General features: G+C 42.9%; 1 pseudogene; it reads left to right on the top strand.

The window, feature by feature from the left end:
* The window catches only part of LOC115465643, a 157,726-nt pseudogene that overhangs the window by 32,840 nt on the left and 106,356 nt on the right, over window positions 1–18,530 (top strand).

Below are 18,530 nucleotides of genomic sequence, written 5' to 3'. Positions count from 1 at the left end.
CATCCATTATCGGCGAAGGGCGCCCATCTCTGTTCGGGTGATAACCACGCCCCAGTTCCGCCTTCACCACGCCTCCGACACTCCCCCGTCAACTTTGTCCGCATCCGCGACGGAGTGCAGTTGAAAGCGTCCAAAGTTCGGCTTTCGATTATGCCGCTTTATTTGTTTTTGTGAGAAGAACGCCCATCTCCCGATTTAGGTCGGAACTTGGGCGTTATTCTCGTTCGATTATAAGCTGGTGAGTCTTCTGTCTTTTCATCAGATATGAAATGAACTGGGTAAGATAAGTTGATCTCATACTATTCAATATCTTATTTATTTATTTATTTAGTGTTCACTTATATCCCACATTTTCCCACTCATGCAGGCACAATGTGGCTTACAAACATTAAATAAAATACAGAATAGGAAAACTTAGAAGAGTATACAAGGAGTATGCAGGGGGAGAAGCATCTAACAGGGTGAACTAGCAGGGTAGGAGCCAGGGAGGGTGCATCAAGCAGCGGTATAAAGTAAGGTGTTGCGGGAGAGCATTCCAGTGCTTAGGACTCCAATAGCGGAAAGACGAGGCGAAGATCCTCTTGTACTTGACACCTTTACAGTTTGGGAAGTGAAGGTGGAGGAAGGAACGAGCAGCAGGGTTGGCATTCCTGGGCAGGAGGTCGATCAAGGGGTACATATACTCCGGGGCAAACCCATAGATAATTTTATGGGTCAAGGAGCAGAGTTTAAAGGCAATACGCTCCTGAACAGGCAGCCAGTGTAATTTGAACCGTAATGGTTCGGCATGTGCAAAGCGTCGCTCTCTCATGATGAGTCTTGCAGCAGTGTTCTGAACTGTTTGGAACATGTTTTTTTTTAAATTCAGTGCATTCTTTAACAGGCAACCAATGCAATTTACCAATAAGGGAGACACGTCATCATATTTTCTCATCCCCCAAATCAATCTGGCAGCTGTATTTTGCAGTAACTGCAGTCTATGCTGTAATGTTACTGAGATCCCTGAGAACAGAGAGTTATAATAACTGAGTTGGCTTGTGAAATATCTCTTAAATTCTGAGGGTTAAAATCTGATCTAATAGCATGCAATTGTTTTTAATTAGCGGCTTCCAATCTGGTTTTAATTAATGCTTTAACAATGCCTTTTTACATTTAGTGCTTTTTTTGGTATGGCGGTTTGATACATAGGTGCCGCATATGTTTTATGCAAGGTTGTGTTTTGCATCAGCGTGCCCAGTACAGCATGTACATGTTGTGTGTGAGGCAACACCAGACTTTTGGCTATTATTCAGAACCTCCTGCACTAAGGGCGGTTATCAGTGATAAAAGCAACAGCAGGAGGCTTTCTTTGTGTGACTTTCATTCTTGTTTTATTGGTAGTACAGTGATTGCTTTCTTTAGAAATGTTGCTTTAGTTAGAGATTAATTGAAAAGCCTGGCAAACTTCAGATACTATTTTTAAGCAGTAAGATTTTGCTGACTGAAGGCTTAGAAATAATAATACGTTAGGGTTATGCATATGGCAAAAATGTTTTGATTCATTTTCTCTTCATCTGGGCTTATCTTCAGCAGAGAAAGTCCAAAGGAGGAGACTAGTAGCCTTTACCCTAACACCATACCTGACATCTGCCAATCTTGATATTTTACACAGTACAGGGGGAAATGCATCTCTTTCTATTTTTGTACTACGTGCATGGTCTGACTTTTTGGGATTTCAGTTTAATTTTTATCTACGCATTTCTATTTTTAATGTGTGGTCACTTATTTTCTGTTTGGAATCTGAGTTCTGCACATGTGACTGAGGCCAGGTTTCAATTTTCAGTGTAACAATCTGTAGTAATTTGGCTTGCTCAGTGTTCCCAATAGATGTATTGATCTTCTAGGGAAAAGTATCAAGGAGATGTCCAATCCAAAGAAAGTAAATTAAAATCTTTAATTAGTACTGTAGTTTCCAACAGAAGTCCGTAGCACAAAAAATGAGGTGACTCAACACGGCTGTGTTTTGGCAATTAGGCCTGTGTCGGGAGTCACAAATACTATAAGTGGAAGATACATATATAATAATGACAACAAAATTTTTAAATGACATGAATATCACAAGAATAAATGAATTCATAAATAAATATAAAACTCAAATCCAATATACAAACTATGATAAATAATTCATAAGATCTAAAAAGGTTTTAAAAACATAGCTCATGACTTCTAAAACACTAATACAAAAGCTGCACATAAGAAAAAACAAACAAACCATAATAACTCATGGATAGTAACAGTAAAAATAATTATGATTTGTTGTAAACAAATAGTGGTTCATAAGTTCTGAAAACACTACATTAACCATGAAAAATTCATGACCTATAAATTGAAATTAAATGAAGGACCTTTACATGTGTATTAAAGGCCAAAAAAGGTGTGTAAAAGATAATGATTCCTAAACAAAATTACCAATATAAACTGATATGCTGATTAACCCAATACATAATGAAATTAGGGCAAAATGGGAAGGAGTAGGTAAATTCAGTGTGACGTGAAGGGACAGTTTCAATATGATGTCTAAATCCGATTTTGGATATTTTACTGAAAATGTCCAAAAATCAAGTGACGAACATAGCGATTTTTTAAATCAGAATAGTTTCTATCTTTTGGTTTCATTTATTTTTGTGACCATTTTCGGGGGGAAAAAAAAAGTCCAAGGAAAAATGCACAAAAATAAGCCAGTGGGACATATGAGGGCCAGCATTCTTAGTAGACTGGTCACACAGATATCCCAGCAGAGCAGTGGGGCACCCTAGGGGGTGCCTCCATTTTGCGCAGTGCTGGCCCAGAGGCAGGAGGGAGTAGGTGTTGCTCCTGCCCTCCTGCCTCCATCTTTTTCAAGGTACGGGGAGGGGAGGAGGTTGTTAGACCACCAGGGCCGTTCTTGTAGTGCGGAGGTCAAGAGGGGAGGGGGTCACTAGACCACCAGGGCCATTCTTACAGTGCTGATATTTATGTGCAGAACCACATTCCAGGTCATGTGCAGTAACATTGTTTTACTGCGTGGACCTGTTTGCAGAACCATAATCATGCTTTCTGTTGTATAAGTTGTGGAAGGAGGAGGAGAAGGGGTTGCTAGACCACTAGGGCCATTCTTGCTGTGGGGGGGGGGGGGGGGGGGGGGAGGTGGGAGGATTGGGGTCTACTGGGAACACTAGGGATTATGTAGTGGAAGGGGTGGGAAGTCACTAGACCACCAGGGAGGTTTTTCAGTTGCGGGGGGGGGGCTTGCAAGGGGGGGGTCTGCTGGACTCTGGTAGACCCCCTTTCAAGCCACCCCCCCTGCTTTTTCTCTGCCCCCTGTACTGCCTGGTCATTGTGTATAGGAAGTTGCCAGTTTCTGTTAACAACTCTGTCACACAGGGTCACTTAAGAAGCCTTGCTCTTTAGAGAGGGTATGGTTCAAGCAGGCCAGATAAAACTTCAGGGGCAGAGACAAGCCATGGAGGTTCAGGGAAGACAGGAGCAGTCCTCCAGCATATACTTTCACAACCAATATGTCAGATAACAGAAGACTGGCTAAGATAGTGAAAGCTTTATTTTGGAACCTAGTGAAAGTCCTGATCTTTTGGCCAGTCCGGAGCCAGGCCTTGGTTTGTTTAATACTGAAGGCAATTGCATACTCATGATTTTGAGGCCTGGCAGGCCAGTGTGAAGATTATAACTGACTTTCAAGACACTTTATTTTTCAAGTTAACCAGGTTTGTAAAGTGAACAGGCTTCAGATCACTTTGTTGAATGTTAATAGAGTTTTTGTTTTTCTTTTAATCCTTTGTGTGACTGTGTTTATGGTGGAGGCCTCGCGCCCAACCCTTGCTCAGTCTGTCACATTCTAATGATACTCAGTGACACTATGGAGCATATTTTTGAAGTATATGGATATCCGTGTGCTTGAAACGTCCAAATCCCAATTTTGCAAAGGCAGAAAAGGGGCGTTCAGTACATCCAAATAGCAAGGGGGCATGGTTTAGGCACGTATTGGGTGGGACTATGGATGGCCCAAAATCAGGATGTCCAACAGCGATTACCAAATGGGAAGAAACGTCCAAGCCTAAAGAGGACGTCCTAAGTTAGATCTGCTTCAGTCATGTCCAGGATACAAAAAGGTGCTCTGATTGAGCAGCTGACCACTGGAGAGATTAAGGCATGACACCTCCTTAATCTCCCCAGTGGTTGCTGTCCCCCTCCCTCTCCCCTGAAAGTGAAACTGAAAGAGGAATCCAAGATCTATGACAGCTTCAGATATTCTGGGTGTAACCTGGATCTCGCTGCCCAGCCACTAGCTTAGTTCCCAAGGGCCAGAAGTCCTTTCTCAACCCCAGCTCACAGACCTATGTTATAGTGTTCTTAAATTCCAATAGTCGAGCTTGGGAGTGGGTCAAGGTCCGGAACAGAGATCTGTGGTATTGGGGAACTAAGTGGGGCTTTTTCAGTGGGCTTTACCAGTCCAGGAGAGCAAACATCCTCCCCTCCGCTCCAAAGAACCACGCTGTACTCCAAAGTTTTGCTTTATGCAATTCAACTTTATTGAACGTTCTGCAACAGTCAGGCAAACCACTTCATCTTGTACCGTCAGACAATTTCTGATGACTTTAAACTCCAACATCATCCAGCTAAAAACCATCACTCCCTCTTTGTGGAGGATTCTCTGTTTCACTCTCCCACAAACTTGTATTTATACTTCTGGCTTAAGTCATCACGTGTATGGGCGTGCTTTATGTATGTTACTGCCTATTTTTCCGTAATGAGGTTTGAATGACCCCTTTTTTGGATTTTACTTTTTGCATTTGCTGAGAGTACTAACTTGACCCTTGAGGCAGGTGCAGTTGGCGCCGAAACACAGCCTGTGTCGTGTCTATCACATTAAAGGATTCTTCATTGCCCCAGTCTTGAGGGCTCATTTGTACTTTTTTTGTTTTTTCTCTGAATAAAAAACATATCTCATACTTTATACTATGAGTTATCTTGTTGTGCAGACTGGATGGACCATACCGGTCTTTATCTGCTGTCATCTACTATGTTATTATGTAAAACGAAAGTGTCTGCAAACATCTGCATACGTGCTGTTATGCTACGGATAAATATCAGCCTCCCCAAAATTTCTTGCACTTAAAATTTTTACAATGTCGATATTTATGAGCAGAACCACATTCCAGGTCATGTGCAGTAATGATTTTTTACTGCGCAGACCTGTGTGCAGAACCATCACCATGCATTCTGTCTTATAAGTTATGGGCTTTGTTGGGCTCGCCGCAAAAAGAAAACTGGCATTAAATCCTTTGACCATACTGCAGAAGAATGAGCTACCCTCCTACGCCTCTTCAGACCTAGTGTCCAAGTTCTAGTGTTGTGCTTACCTTAAAGTGATCTGCGTACTTCTGCTTCTCTGTGCTGGGGCCAAATATCTAATGACCCCAATGCAGTGAAGCAGTAGCCTATAATAGTTAGTGGCCTGAGACTGTACACCGCCTTGGGTGAATCTCTTTATAAAGGTGGTTAATAAAACCAGGTTCGATTTCCACTGCAGCTCCTTGTGACTCTGGGCAAGTCACTTAACCCTCCATTGCCCCAGGTACAAAATAAGCACCTGTATACAATATGTAAACCACTTTGATTTTAACTACAGAAAGGTAGTATATCAAATCCCATCCCCTTTCCCTACCATTCGTCTTTACATGCTATGCGCCAGTGTCCTACACGGAAATCGGCAGTGTTAACTTCTCTGAATCATACAATCCTAAAACTGCATGCAGATGCCTCACTAGCCCACATTTCCATGCTAGCTTTCTGTATCGGCCCCTGGTATAATAAGGGTCATAGAGGCTCCCTTACTGAACAGTCAACGGTAGTGCTGTGATGGCTGGCCTGGAACTAAAACTTGGTGGAATGATTCATAGTTCTTCATTTCCTGTTCTCCCATTGAGATTCCCTTTGATCTTTCAAAAAACAATCAAGCAGTTCAGATCAGGGCAGCTCCACTGGTCTTATAGTGGTCTGTATCAGCTTTACCACCGGATGGCTCTCAGTGAGAACATTGTTCAGCAGATGCAGTGTAGAAATTTGTGGTTCCGTCTGGAACAAATCCAATTTTTGTAGGACAATAGGGGTGTGGCCAAAAAGTGTCACATATAACATCAGTGCTCATGGTGCCTATGTTTGACCAACTCTTGTATTGTACTAAAACAAAACCTGCTTACAAAACATAGGAGCGGCACTGGAGTACCATGTGCACTAAGAAAAACAAAACAAAGCTGTAACAGAACGTATTGAAAGTATAATAAGTACATAAGTATTGCCATACTGGGACAGAACGATGGTCCATCAAGCCCAGCATCCTATTTCCAACAGTGGCCAATCCAGGTTACAAGTACCTGGCAAGATCCCAAACAGTACAATACATTGTATGCTGCTTATCCTAGAAATAAGCAGTGGATTTTCCCCATCTGTTTTAATAATGGCTTACAGACTTTTCTTTTAGGAAGCTATCCAACCCTTTTTAAAAACCCTGCTAAGCTAACTGCTTTTACTATATTATCTGGCAACGAATTCCAGAGTTTAATTACACGTTAAGCGAAGAAATATTTTAAATTTACTACTTTGTAGCTTCATTGCGTGCCCCCTAGTTCTAGTATTTTTGGAAAGAGTAAACAAGCGATTCACGCCTATCCATTCCACTCTGCTCATTATTTTATAAACCTCTATCATATCTCCCTTTCAGCCATCTTTTCTTCAAGCTGAAGAGCCCTAGCCGCTTTAGCCTTTCCTCATAGGGAAGTCGTCCTATCCCCTTTATCATGTTTGAAAGTTCATCTTCCACAAACAACAGGTAGTTGTTACATCATACCGGCTGAGATTGTAACATACATAGTAGATGACGGCAGAAAAAGACCTGCACGGTCCATCTAGTCTGCCCAACAAGATAAACTCACATGTGCTACTTCTTGTGTATACCTTACCTGGATTTGTATTTGCCATTTTCAGGACACAGACCGTAGAAGTCTTGCCCAGAACTAGCCCCATCACCCAAACACCAGCCCTGCCTCCCAATCTCGGCTAAGCTTCTGAGGATCCATTCCTTCTGCACAGGATTCCTTTATGTTTATCCCACGCATGCTTGAATTCTGCTACCGTTTCATCTCCACCACCTCCTGCGGGAGGGCATTCCAAGTATCTACCACTCTCTCCGTGAAAAAATATTTCCTGACATTTTTCTTGAGTCTGCCCCCCTTCACTCTCATATCATGTCCTTTCATTCTACCGCCCTCCCATCTCCGGAAAAGGTTCGTTTGCGGATTTATACCTTTCAAATATTTGAACGTCTGTATCATATCACCCCTGTTTCTCCTTTCCTCCAGGGTATACATGTTCAGGTCCGCAAGTCTCTCCTCATACGTCTTGTAGCGCAAATCCCATACCATTCTCGTAGCTTTTCTTTGCACCGCTTCCATTTTTTTTTACATCCTTGGCAAGGTACGGCCTCCAGAACTGAACACAATACTCCAGGTGGGGCCTCACCAACGACTTATACAGGGGCATCAACACCTCTTTTCTTCTGCTGGTCACACCTCTCTCTATACAGCCTAGCAACCTTCTGGCTACGGCCACCGCCTTGTCACACTGTTTTGTCGAATGCTTGCTCATCAGTTCAGTTGGAATTAGATTGCAGTTTATGATCATGTTTTGCGGGGCCCTTTTACAAAGCGGTGGTAAGACCAACGCGGGTTTACCGCTCGCTAAAAGGGAAGTACCGCCGGGCTACAGCAGCAGCCTGGCAGTAGTTCCCACCCCCAATGCACACCATTTCTGATGCTACACAGCAATATTTTTATTTTTGTAGTGCCAGTGTGTACCCATCAGTAATCGGGCAGTGCTGCGCGCTGCCCAGTTACCACTGGGGTAGCTCGGGAGCCCTTACCACCACCTCAGCGGGTTGTGGTAAGTGGTCCCACCCGAAATGGGTTTAAAAAAACAACAACCTGCCTGTTACCTGCTGCAGTGATAGGGGGCCTCGATGCCAGCGCAGGCCCCCTTCTGCTGCAGCTTTGTAAAAGGACCCCTGAGTGTCTTGGACAATGAATCTAATGTGAAATAAAGCTACTGCCAACATTTCTCCTTGTAGTTATGAGTTCTGTTGTAACACGCCTTGGGTGTGGAATTTGCCTGCAGAAAGGTGTGAATAAATTGATGTTGAAATTACAGTTTGTTCCCATAAAACAATCTGCCAGACACATAATTATGGTACCATTTGTATTCTGTTCACATTTATCATATTTCTATTATGTGATTGTGTTACAGTGCTGTTAAATGTTTATATTTCTGATATTGTATCAAGTTAGTGTTATATTAGGATTCAATTTGCCATCTCCAAGTTTACCTCATTGATTGTATTTTTGCTTAGATTATGGTCATTTTACTATTGTTACTCAGTTAACAAAATTATATGTCAAGCTGTACCTGCTGTACACTGCCTTAGATGGACCTTTTTATAAAAGCAGTTAATGAATCCCAACAACAAAAAAATCACGAAAAAATTAATATTCTGCGGGAGCTGGTGAGTTCTGCCTCTTGTCTTTACGAGACTGTCTCATTCCTACCAAATTATTCTGTAAGATAAAGTTATCTTTATATGAACACAAGAACAACAGTGGCAAGCAGATTGGGTGCGGGTGGGGGTAAATTCTATAAAGTAGGTGCTAACATTTATTTGCCGATTGCATTCTTAAATGATTAGAATAATGTATTTATGCGTTTGTGTGCACATACGCTCCTAAATGCCAAGTGTTCCCGAGCACTAATCTGTGCCTATGCACATATTTCTCATAGCACATAGTTTGCAGGTGGGTGGACACATGGGCGGTCTGGGCAGAGCATGGCAGGATGCACATTTATACGTGTAACTTATAGACTACTCTGAGTTACATGTTTAGCTTCAGAACCTAGATGCACACCTTCACGTCCGTTCTGTCGCCCGTTAAGGGCCCGTCCCTATGTGCTTATGAAGGAACATAGGCACCTACTTTCCTGTATAGAAACATGCGCCAATCAGGTTGTGGTTATGGTTATAGTTAATGTTTAATCTATTTTCATATGTACCACCTATAAAAGAAAAGTGCTTTCTGGCCGCCTATGTATAGGTGCATATTGCCTGCCCTGCTCTCTCTTCCCCTCACGTCAGGCATGCTCAGTTTCACTAAAAGGAGCAGGCCGGACATGAGGTATTTGCGGCGGCGGCGGTGGGGGGCCGGCGACCAAAATGTGCCCCCCACCTTGGGCTCTGGCCCCTCCCACCTCAAGGTCTTGCTACACCCCTGTTACAATCATTTTATTAGAGCCACTGGAGATCTTTGCGACCCACATAGAGTAGAATCTTAGAGGTCTGTGCACTAATGCTTTGAAGAGCATTGGTGCTATTCATCTATGAAAGGAGGAAGTGTTCAATTCATGAAATTCTCAGTGGCCACCTCAAAGAACCTAGAAACGACATTTTCACACTCATTGGCTAACTACTTCAGTGGGAACTAATTAAGCAATGAGCAGCTTCATGAATTCAGCAATAGGGAAGTATGCAATAGTTATTTTTGCCTCCTGGCCAAACTGTGATGCCACAGCTGTTGGGGATATGACACACTCTAGAGTATCAACTCAAACTGATCTCTACTTATTGGTTCATGATATGGTGATGTCTCCTCAAAAGGAGGAAAAGCCTCAAAACGTAATCAGGTACTCCTTTGTCAATCAGTTAATCAACCTTAGGGAGCCCCATTCATTCATCACAGTCTGAAAAACGTCCCGTTATTCGTTACTATAAAGTAATTCTTTCATGTAAGTTGCACTTAATTCAACTTTATCCAGACTTCTAGTGATGGGAAAGAAACTTATCTCTGCAGCTGCTCAGTCTCTACTCGCTGCCCACAGCCGACTTTGGCCAAGGTTTCGACTCCAGCATTAGGGTCCGTGGCGTCCACCGACTAATGTCTGCAAGAGAGCATATTTATTTAAACACGCAGGTTCCTTATTCAAACTCTCTCACCACACATTTCCTCATAACGCCTCACTTTTACTGCTTAATCCTTTCTCGTTCATCTGGTTCTGGTTCATCTAGAGTATGTCAGAGGGTCTGAAAAAATTTCAGCTAAGCTGAGCGAAATGAACATTCATAAAGAGAACACAAAAGCTCATTCAGTTGTGAAGAGAGACTGAATGCACTCAGCTTTAGACTCCCATTTTTCTGTGGATTTCATTCTCTGCTGCATGTGCTGCACCAATTAGAGCTGCCCCAGGCCATGTGATTGGGGTAGAAAAATATTTAGAAAACTTACCAGTTAGCACAAAAAGTTTAAGAGCCCTCAAAATGTCGTCTCCCTTTTGGCCATTTTACTAGCTGTGATATATATATGATGCATATTTTCAAAGCAGACTTACAACTTTTCATAGTAACCTGTGGAACTTTGTAAGTTTAAGTGCTTTGAAAATGTTTGCCAGTCCTGTTTATCTTAAGAGCTATTCCAGTAGCTTCTGTAATGGCATGAATACAACATGTGACGGCATCCTCTTCCAAAAGTGCTAATCATTTGGCAGGATGCATACATACCAGTGTGTTCATATCTCTGTAAATTGACAGTTCTGCTTGAGAGAAGTGTCCAGGGGAATTTGTTTATTGTACCTTTTGTACAGGGTGGCTTGAGTCAAAGGCGGGTGTAATGGCATTTATGTTTGAAGAGGCTCATTTGCCATTTTTCATATTTTCACTGATAAGATACTGTATACAGAACAATTACTGCTAGGACCTGGAGCTCTTCTTGCTGATCAGTGTAGGATTTGGTATTTTACCACTGAGGTGTCAAAATGGTAAAGGTGTCAGGGTGTTTGGTTTTGCTTTGCTTTAGGTTACCTAAGTTCCCTGATGGGAGTGAGTGATGGGAGATGTTTAGGTGGTGTAAGAGGTCTGGTGAGGACTCAGCAGGAATGAATAAGATACTGCCTTATTAGTTTGTCTCTGTGGTGATGTGAACGAGGGCGAGCCCAGTGCCCAAGTGAGACAGATTCACACAGTAGTTGCAGGTAAAGGGAAAGAGCATTTATTAAAGCTGGTAGGTCAAGGGACCTGTTCTGTTCACAGGTAGGAGGAAAAAAGCAACATAAAATATAACAATGTCCTCGTGTGGCCTGCTCCTTCAGGACTCTCACTGTGTACCTTATGGCCTCTTAGTCCAGCAGCACATTTTACTTGTCCCTGGCCTGGTTCCTCCAAGTTATCAGGGAAGTCTCTAGCAATTACTTAGGTCAAAATACAAAATTTGCAAGGTTCCCAGTGGAGCTTGGCCTACCTGACTGTAGCAGTGGCAGTTCACATACAAGTGGTGGAGACACAACCATAGGATGTCACTGCTTCCCTCTGGGCCCCTTAACCTAGCTATGGCTTCAGCTTATATACTTCCTGGACCATGCCCTTCTGGTTCCTCCCTTCCATGTCTTTTCCTCCTTGGGCAGGACTATGAGGTTTAAGGTGGCTCTGTGAGGGAGTGCTATTAAGGGAGAGGGGCGCAGCATCCTGTAGACTATTTTACAGTCTCTTAATCCTATAAACCTTGGGGTAGATATTCAAAGGCATTTAAGCAGGAAACAGCAGCTCCTGATATCTTAAACCATACTGAGATTGCTTTTTGCCAATATTCAGCTGCACTTAAGTGGACAATGCCAATGAATATTGGCTCTGACTGCCACAACATTGTCCAGTTAATGCCAGGGCAGACTGAGGGTGGAGTCAGAGCAGAGCCTGGAGTTATACAGGCATCGGCAATATTCCGGGCCATACATACATCTAACTGAGCAAGTTGGACCACACAAAAGGCAGATCTAACTTTGCCTGGTTAGCTATGCAAGTATGGCACTGAATATTGGTTGTACCCATATATCTGCCAGGCACTTCTAAAGACCTAGATATTCAATGTAGGGGCACTGATATGGCCCGGCAATTAAACTCTCTCTCTTGTTCCTGCTTCTCATAAGCAGCGAGTGTGACAGTTTCACTGGCAGGCCCTAAGCAGGGTGAGGTTGCTAGCACCATCCTTTGGTACTGACTGTCCAGGTCTAATTTCATCAGCGGCAGTCAGTGTTAAAGAAACGCTGACTGCTGCCGATTGAATATAGCCCAGCGTAATGTTAGCATGCAGATACAATTGAGATTAGGAATTACTGTAAAAATATTTTACAGTGTTCAATTGTCTCTTATGGAACGTAGCAGTGGATACAAATGTATATCAAGTGTTATTTCTGGGAGCAATATGAGCCTTCTGTTAAAGTGTGTACAGCTGAGCATGAACTTAATTTAAACACAGGTACATTGTTGTTTATCGCTTATTTATTTACTATACCATCACTTATTGCGTAGCAAATCAGAACGGTTTACATCTTAAAGATATACAAATAACACAATGAAATTCCAAGTTATAAAATTAAGAAATCCATTTTAAGATAGGACAGCACTAACAAAAACTTCCATACCAAAGAGGACAGAAACAATTAATTATATCAATTGTACACATCACATCAGTCATACTATTACCATTGGTAATATATAGCCTCTATTTAATAGAAATATTTTCTTTCCTGAGTGGTTCTCCTATGATAGCAAACTGAGGGCTTGATGCACAAAAGTTACTGGGCCAGCATTGTTCGTTTTTTACCGGCTCCAGCCGGTTTAGCGAGCACGGTATTTGGCGGGCGATGCACAAAGGGGTTCTACGGGTTCTTTTCCATCCGCAGTGGCAGCCAATGGGAATCGTATGCAAAAGCATGCAAATGAAATGATTAATATTTAAGTATGCATTCCGTGGGATGCACAGCCCCCTTTAGCGAGCAACATTTACCGGAAGGTCTGGAGCAGCTGTAATCAGTGGAATCTTATCACTTTTGTGTGGCTGGGCTCTCTTTCGTAGCTCCACATAGCACAGCCAACTCGGGAGTGGCTCTGAGAGTCTGTGGGGGAGAAAAGCAGCTCCCTTCAGCTACTGCTATTTCTCAGCCTCTGCATTGGCCTTCCAAGCTCCATACTGCCACGATGGGCTCAGCCTTTTAAAATTATACCCAGCAGCTCAGCGGTGTGAAACAGCGACTGCCATTTGACTTGACTCGTCCTATTTTATTCTATGATGCAGGAATATGGAGAGGCTGCACACAGCTTTTATACATGCAGTTTGTATATGTGTATGAAAGACATGGGTAGCACACACTGTTCCGAGCATGCGCAGAGCAGCCATGCTTAGTGATTGACTGTTCTGCGCATGTGCAGCTTAGTAATCTGCTTTCCCTCTACCGAGCTGCTCGCTGTTTTTGCGAGGAGCTCATTTGCATGCGATTTCTTTTGAGAATCACTTGCTATTTCCACCTCAATAATTTTTACAGAGGTGGAAATAGCAAGCGGTTCTTTCTGGGGACCTTTGTGCATTGCAACCCTGAGTGACTGACTTTGATTCATACCATGTGTCTCCAGTCCAAGATGAATATACATTAAATCCCAAACTCAGAGCATTGATAAGCATATTATTTGAATTGGATTTTAGGCGAGTCCATAAGATTTGTTTAAACCATTTATATTCTTATTAAAAATGGACTTCACGGTTAATCTGTATGTTGTGTTAGCCCACTTCTAAACACAAAAGAGACCTTCTGTCTGCACTTAGGAATCTCTTCATACACAGACTGTCAGTGGCCACATTGCTCAGGATATTGATGCCTTGGTTCGAAAAGGAGATGACTAAATTCCTTTCATGCTATTCCAAATCAGATCACAAGCAGAAGCTGTTTGAATTTCCTTTTCCAGTATGTAAGATCAGAGTGGAAGGACTCCGAGAGAGAGAAGATTCTCAAGTACCAAGCAGTGCAGTATGAAATCAAGAAAATGCAGCAGAAAGATACATCATGCTGGGTGCCTCAGGCTTGATTCAAAGCAATTTCTAAACGCATCTTGTTAAGTTGCCCAAACGCATTACATAGTAAATGACGGCAGATAAAGACCTGTATGGTCCATCCAGTCTGCCCAACAAGATAAAGCGAAGATACATACCTGTAGCAGGTATTCTCCGAGGACAGCAGGCTGATTGTTCTCACGTGTGGGCCGATGTCCGCATCGGCCCGGGAATCGGACGGCCACCCTGCAAGGAAAATATAACCCCCACCCCCCACCCCAGAGTCCTCTGGCACGCGAGCAGTGCACTCAAAACCATGCCCCCGTTCTGTCCCAAAACACCCATGATGTCCCCTTTCCACCCCCCTTTTTTGGACCACACGTAAATTTTAGGCACATAGCCCGTGCCTAACTTTCCATGCGTAACATCCAGTTAAATCCAATTGGTGCCAATAATTGCTTGTTAAAAAGCCAAATATTGTCACTAATTGGTTCGTTATCCTATTGACCAAGAAAGGGATCTAGGTGTCGTCGTTGATGATACGTTGAAACCTTCTGCTCAGTGTGCTGCTGCGGCTAGGAAAGCAAATAGAATGTTAGGTATTATTAGGAAAGGAATGGAAAACAAAAATGAGGATGTTATAATGCTTTTGTATCGCTCCATGGTGTGACCGCACCTTGAATATTGTGTTCAATTCTGGTAGCCACATCTCAAAAAAGATATAGTGGAATTAGAAAAGGTGCAGAGAAGGGCAACAAAAATGATAAAGGGGATGGGACGACTTCCCTATGAGGAAAGGCTAAAGCGGCTAGGGCTGTTCAGCTTGGAGAAAAGGCGGCTGAGGGGAGATATGATAGAGGTCTATAAAATAATGAGTGGAGTTGAACAGGTAGACGTGAAGCGTCTGTTTACGCTTTCCAAAAATACTAGGACTAGGGGGCATGCGATGAAGCTACAATGTTGTAAATTTAAAACAAATCGGAGAAAATTTTTCTTCTCTCAACGTGTAATTAAACTCTGGAATTCGTTGCCAAAGAATGTGATAAAAGCGGTTAGCTTAGTGGAGTTTTAAAAAGGTTTGGATGGCTTCCTAAAGGAAAAGTCCATAGACCGTTATTGAATGGACTTGGGGAAAATCTACTATTTCTGGGATAGGCAGTATAAAATGTTTTGTACTTTTTTGGGGATCTTGCCAGGTATATTGTGACCTGGATTGGCCAATGTTGGAAACAGGATGCTGGGCTTGGTGGCAATACTTATGTACTTATGACATTGTACCGTTGAATATTAATGCTCACAGCTGTGGCACTGTCTGGACAGTGCTGCTGAATATTTCCTCTGACAGCTGCGGCACTGTCCGGATAGTGGCTCTGAATATTACCCATGACAGCTGAGACATTGTCCAGATAGCAGTGGCGTAACCACAGGTGGGCCTTGGTGGGCAGGGGCCCACCCACTTAGGGCTCAGGCCCACCTAACAGTAGCACACGTTTAGCGGTAGCTGGTGGGGATCCCAAGCTCTGCCAGTTGAAGACTTCCTCCTGATGGCAATGAAAACGCTACTGCCCATGATACCAGCACCTGTGCATGCTCAGTTTTCAGCGCATGCCTGCTGCAGACTGCCAAAGTGGAAAGAAGCATTTTTCTGCCAGCTCAGATCATTTTTTGGGTGGGGGGGGGGGGGGGGGGGAGGGGGGAGAGAACACTTGGTGCCCACCTACTTCTTGCTTAGGCCCACCCAAAATCTGTTGTCTGGCTACGCCCCTGCTGGATAGGTCAAGACATGCTGCATTAGAGCTCTTTAAGTTGCATTAAGGAGCAATTCATTCAATGTAAGGCCCTAATGCAGCTTGTTTTGCAAGGGTGTTATCTTCACCTGAAGTGTCTGCATATTACTTTACCATCATTAGTCCTAGTGCTTAAGCAAAAGCTTCCCAAAGCTGTCTTGGGAAACCCACAACTATGAGGTCATCAGGCTAGCCACAGCAGATAATGCATGAGATATATTTGCATATATTGGAAACTAAGCGAAGGGTGAACACCTTTATATCCTGGGTGATGTGTGGCCAGTATGAGTTTTTCTTTTTCCTTCCTGTCGTACTTCTGTTATAGTGGTCGCCTTGTACACATTTGGTATAGATATTATACAGCAAAGCCATTGTAGAGGCAGTTCTATAACAGGGTTCTACCATTTAGGCACCAAAATTAAGCAGGTAGTGAGTCTATTCTATAAAGGCACTTACCCCCGAATTCTATAAGAAGAGCTAATTATTGGCAGTAAGCAGATTTAATTGAAATGTACGTGCGTAAATTTAGGTTGCAGATCTGCGCCTAAATGTTTTGCACGAGTCCAAAAAGGGGGGCGCAGAAATAGGAGAGTTATGGGCATATTGGGGGCATTCCTAGAGTTTAGTAAAAGAAGCCCCAAGTGCGTAAATGTTTTCCCTGATTATGTCCCTTACTTGTGAACACCCCCCCTGACAATTACACACTAAGGCATCTTAGCATGTAATTCTAGAATACTGGTTAGGTGCATTGCTTGCATAAATGGCAGTATTTTATAAATTTAAGTGCTCAAATGATGCTTCAATTTATGTGACCTGTTATAGGATGAGAGGGTTAGTGATGTGCCCAGCAAGACTTGTAAGAAGGAACTCATGTCTCTTGAATGTTTGTTGTGGTTTCTGGGCACGAGTGAATATATATGTATATTATGTAATCCTTAAGAGGGTTTCATCCTCTGGAGACCTTGAAGATAATTTCTTTGTTGGGATGTTGAATCTGCAGATACTCATGTTTGGCATTCCAGTTGACTTATATGCTCCCTAGAGTCCTGTCTTGTAATGTGGTACACCCATGTCATCATATCCAAGAAGAAGAATAAAAGGGAAGCAAACATTGTGGTTTTGCTAAAGGAAAGCAACACAATAGTGGGAAACCTTCCTGCTATTCAGCAAATAATGTGGTTTGACTCTTCTTACGTATTAAATCCATTTTGACCATTCTACCCCCATTTCATTATTGTTAGTAGTCTCTTGCATCATAACATTTTTTGATACATTTTGCCCTTTAAAGAGAAATTTGACATTTGTGCAAGAATATTACAGTTCCCTAGAAGATATGTAATGGTAACACATGTATGTATTTGTTATGAAATAGTGGTAAATTTTGTAAATGTTATTAACTGAAATGTAAAATTCCACTTCATGCAATTCAATGTAAGTCAACATGTATATCCTTTTCTATGATGCAGGGAACTTCTGGAGACAACGTGCCGTCTCGCCAACACTTTGAAGAAATATGGAGTGCAGAAAGGTGACAGGGTGGCCATCTACATGGCTGTTTCTCCACTGGCTGTGGCTGCCATGCTGGCTTGTGCCAGAATTGGTGCAGTTCATACTATTGTATTTGCTGGGTTTAGTGCAACGTCTTTAGTGGGAAGAATCAATGATGGTGAGCATTTGAGTTGATATTTTTCGTTATATGAAGTAGTTAATCTCTCTTACCTCATACCTGGAAATGGTGGTATTCCTAATTGAACGTACAAACAGTGAATCCAAAAAATGTCCTCTCACAGTTGGTGTCTTCCAAAACAAGGTTTTTATTCAAATCAATAAAAACAATCCAACACGAATCGTGTTTCAGCCGTAAAGGCCTGCGTCAGGGGTCTATAATATAAATATAAAAATAATTGTCAGATAACTGAAAAGTCGGATAATGGAGACACATTACATCCACCTCCCCAGTATTGGCTGCTCTTTCATGATATTTCCCCCCCCCCTGGCCACTTCCCCAGGTGCCTGACTAAGGGTCCAGCAGTGAGTTCAGGGCAGGAGCATTCCCCCTCGCTCTTGCCCATGAGGGCTGCAGTTTGAAAATGGCTTGCATGAGTTCTGGCGGCAGTCTCACGAGGCTGTCGCTAGAGATTATGGCAACTATTTTCAGAGTGGAGCCCGCACGGGCAAGAGAGAGGGAAGATGCTCCTGCCCTGAACTCAACGCTGGACGACCAGGGCGTGAAAAAGTAGACCATAGGGAGAACCTACCTTGGTCAGGGAGCTGTTGGGGGGGGGGGGGGCGATATTGGGGAGGCAGGTGGGGAAGTTCAGGGAAGGTTGATGCTGGGGATGGGCGATACCGGGGAGGTGGCTGCTGTTCAGGAGGGTGGGCGGATAACCAAAAGTTGGTTAACCGGGACTCTATTATATCTTTTTTGAGATACAGTGACCAGATTTGCACACAGTACTCAAGGTGCTGTCCCATTATCTAGTTACACAGAGACATTACGATATCTTATTTTATTCTCTGTTCCTTCCCTAATAATGCCTAACATTCTGTTTGTTCTTTTGCTTGTTACCACCACACACTGAGCAGATTTCATCTTATTGTCCACAATGATGCTATATTCTTTCCTGGTGGTGACTTCTGATGTGGAAGCTACCACTATGTAGCTATGATTAGATTTCTTTTTCATCTGTACCAGACCAGTCCAGAAAAAATGGGTTATGTCCATCCACCAGCAGAAGGAGACAGAAAAAAAAGTAGTTCCAAGTGATTTTCCTTGAAAGGGTATTATGCAGCTAGA

Source organism: Microcaecilia unicolor, chromosome 3 (genome assembly GCF_901765095.1).
Source record: "Microcaecilia unicolor chromosome 3, aMicUni1.1, whole genome shotgun sequence".
Lineage (NCBI taxonomy): Eukaryota > Metazoa > Chordata > Amphibia > Gymnophiona > Siphonopidae > Microcaecilia > Microcaecilia unicolor.
The sequence above is the reverse complement of the archived record's forward strand: the minus strand, read 5'-3'. Positions and strand labels throughout refer to the sequence as shown.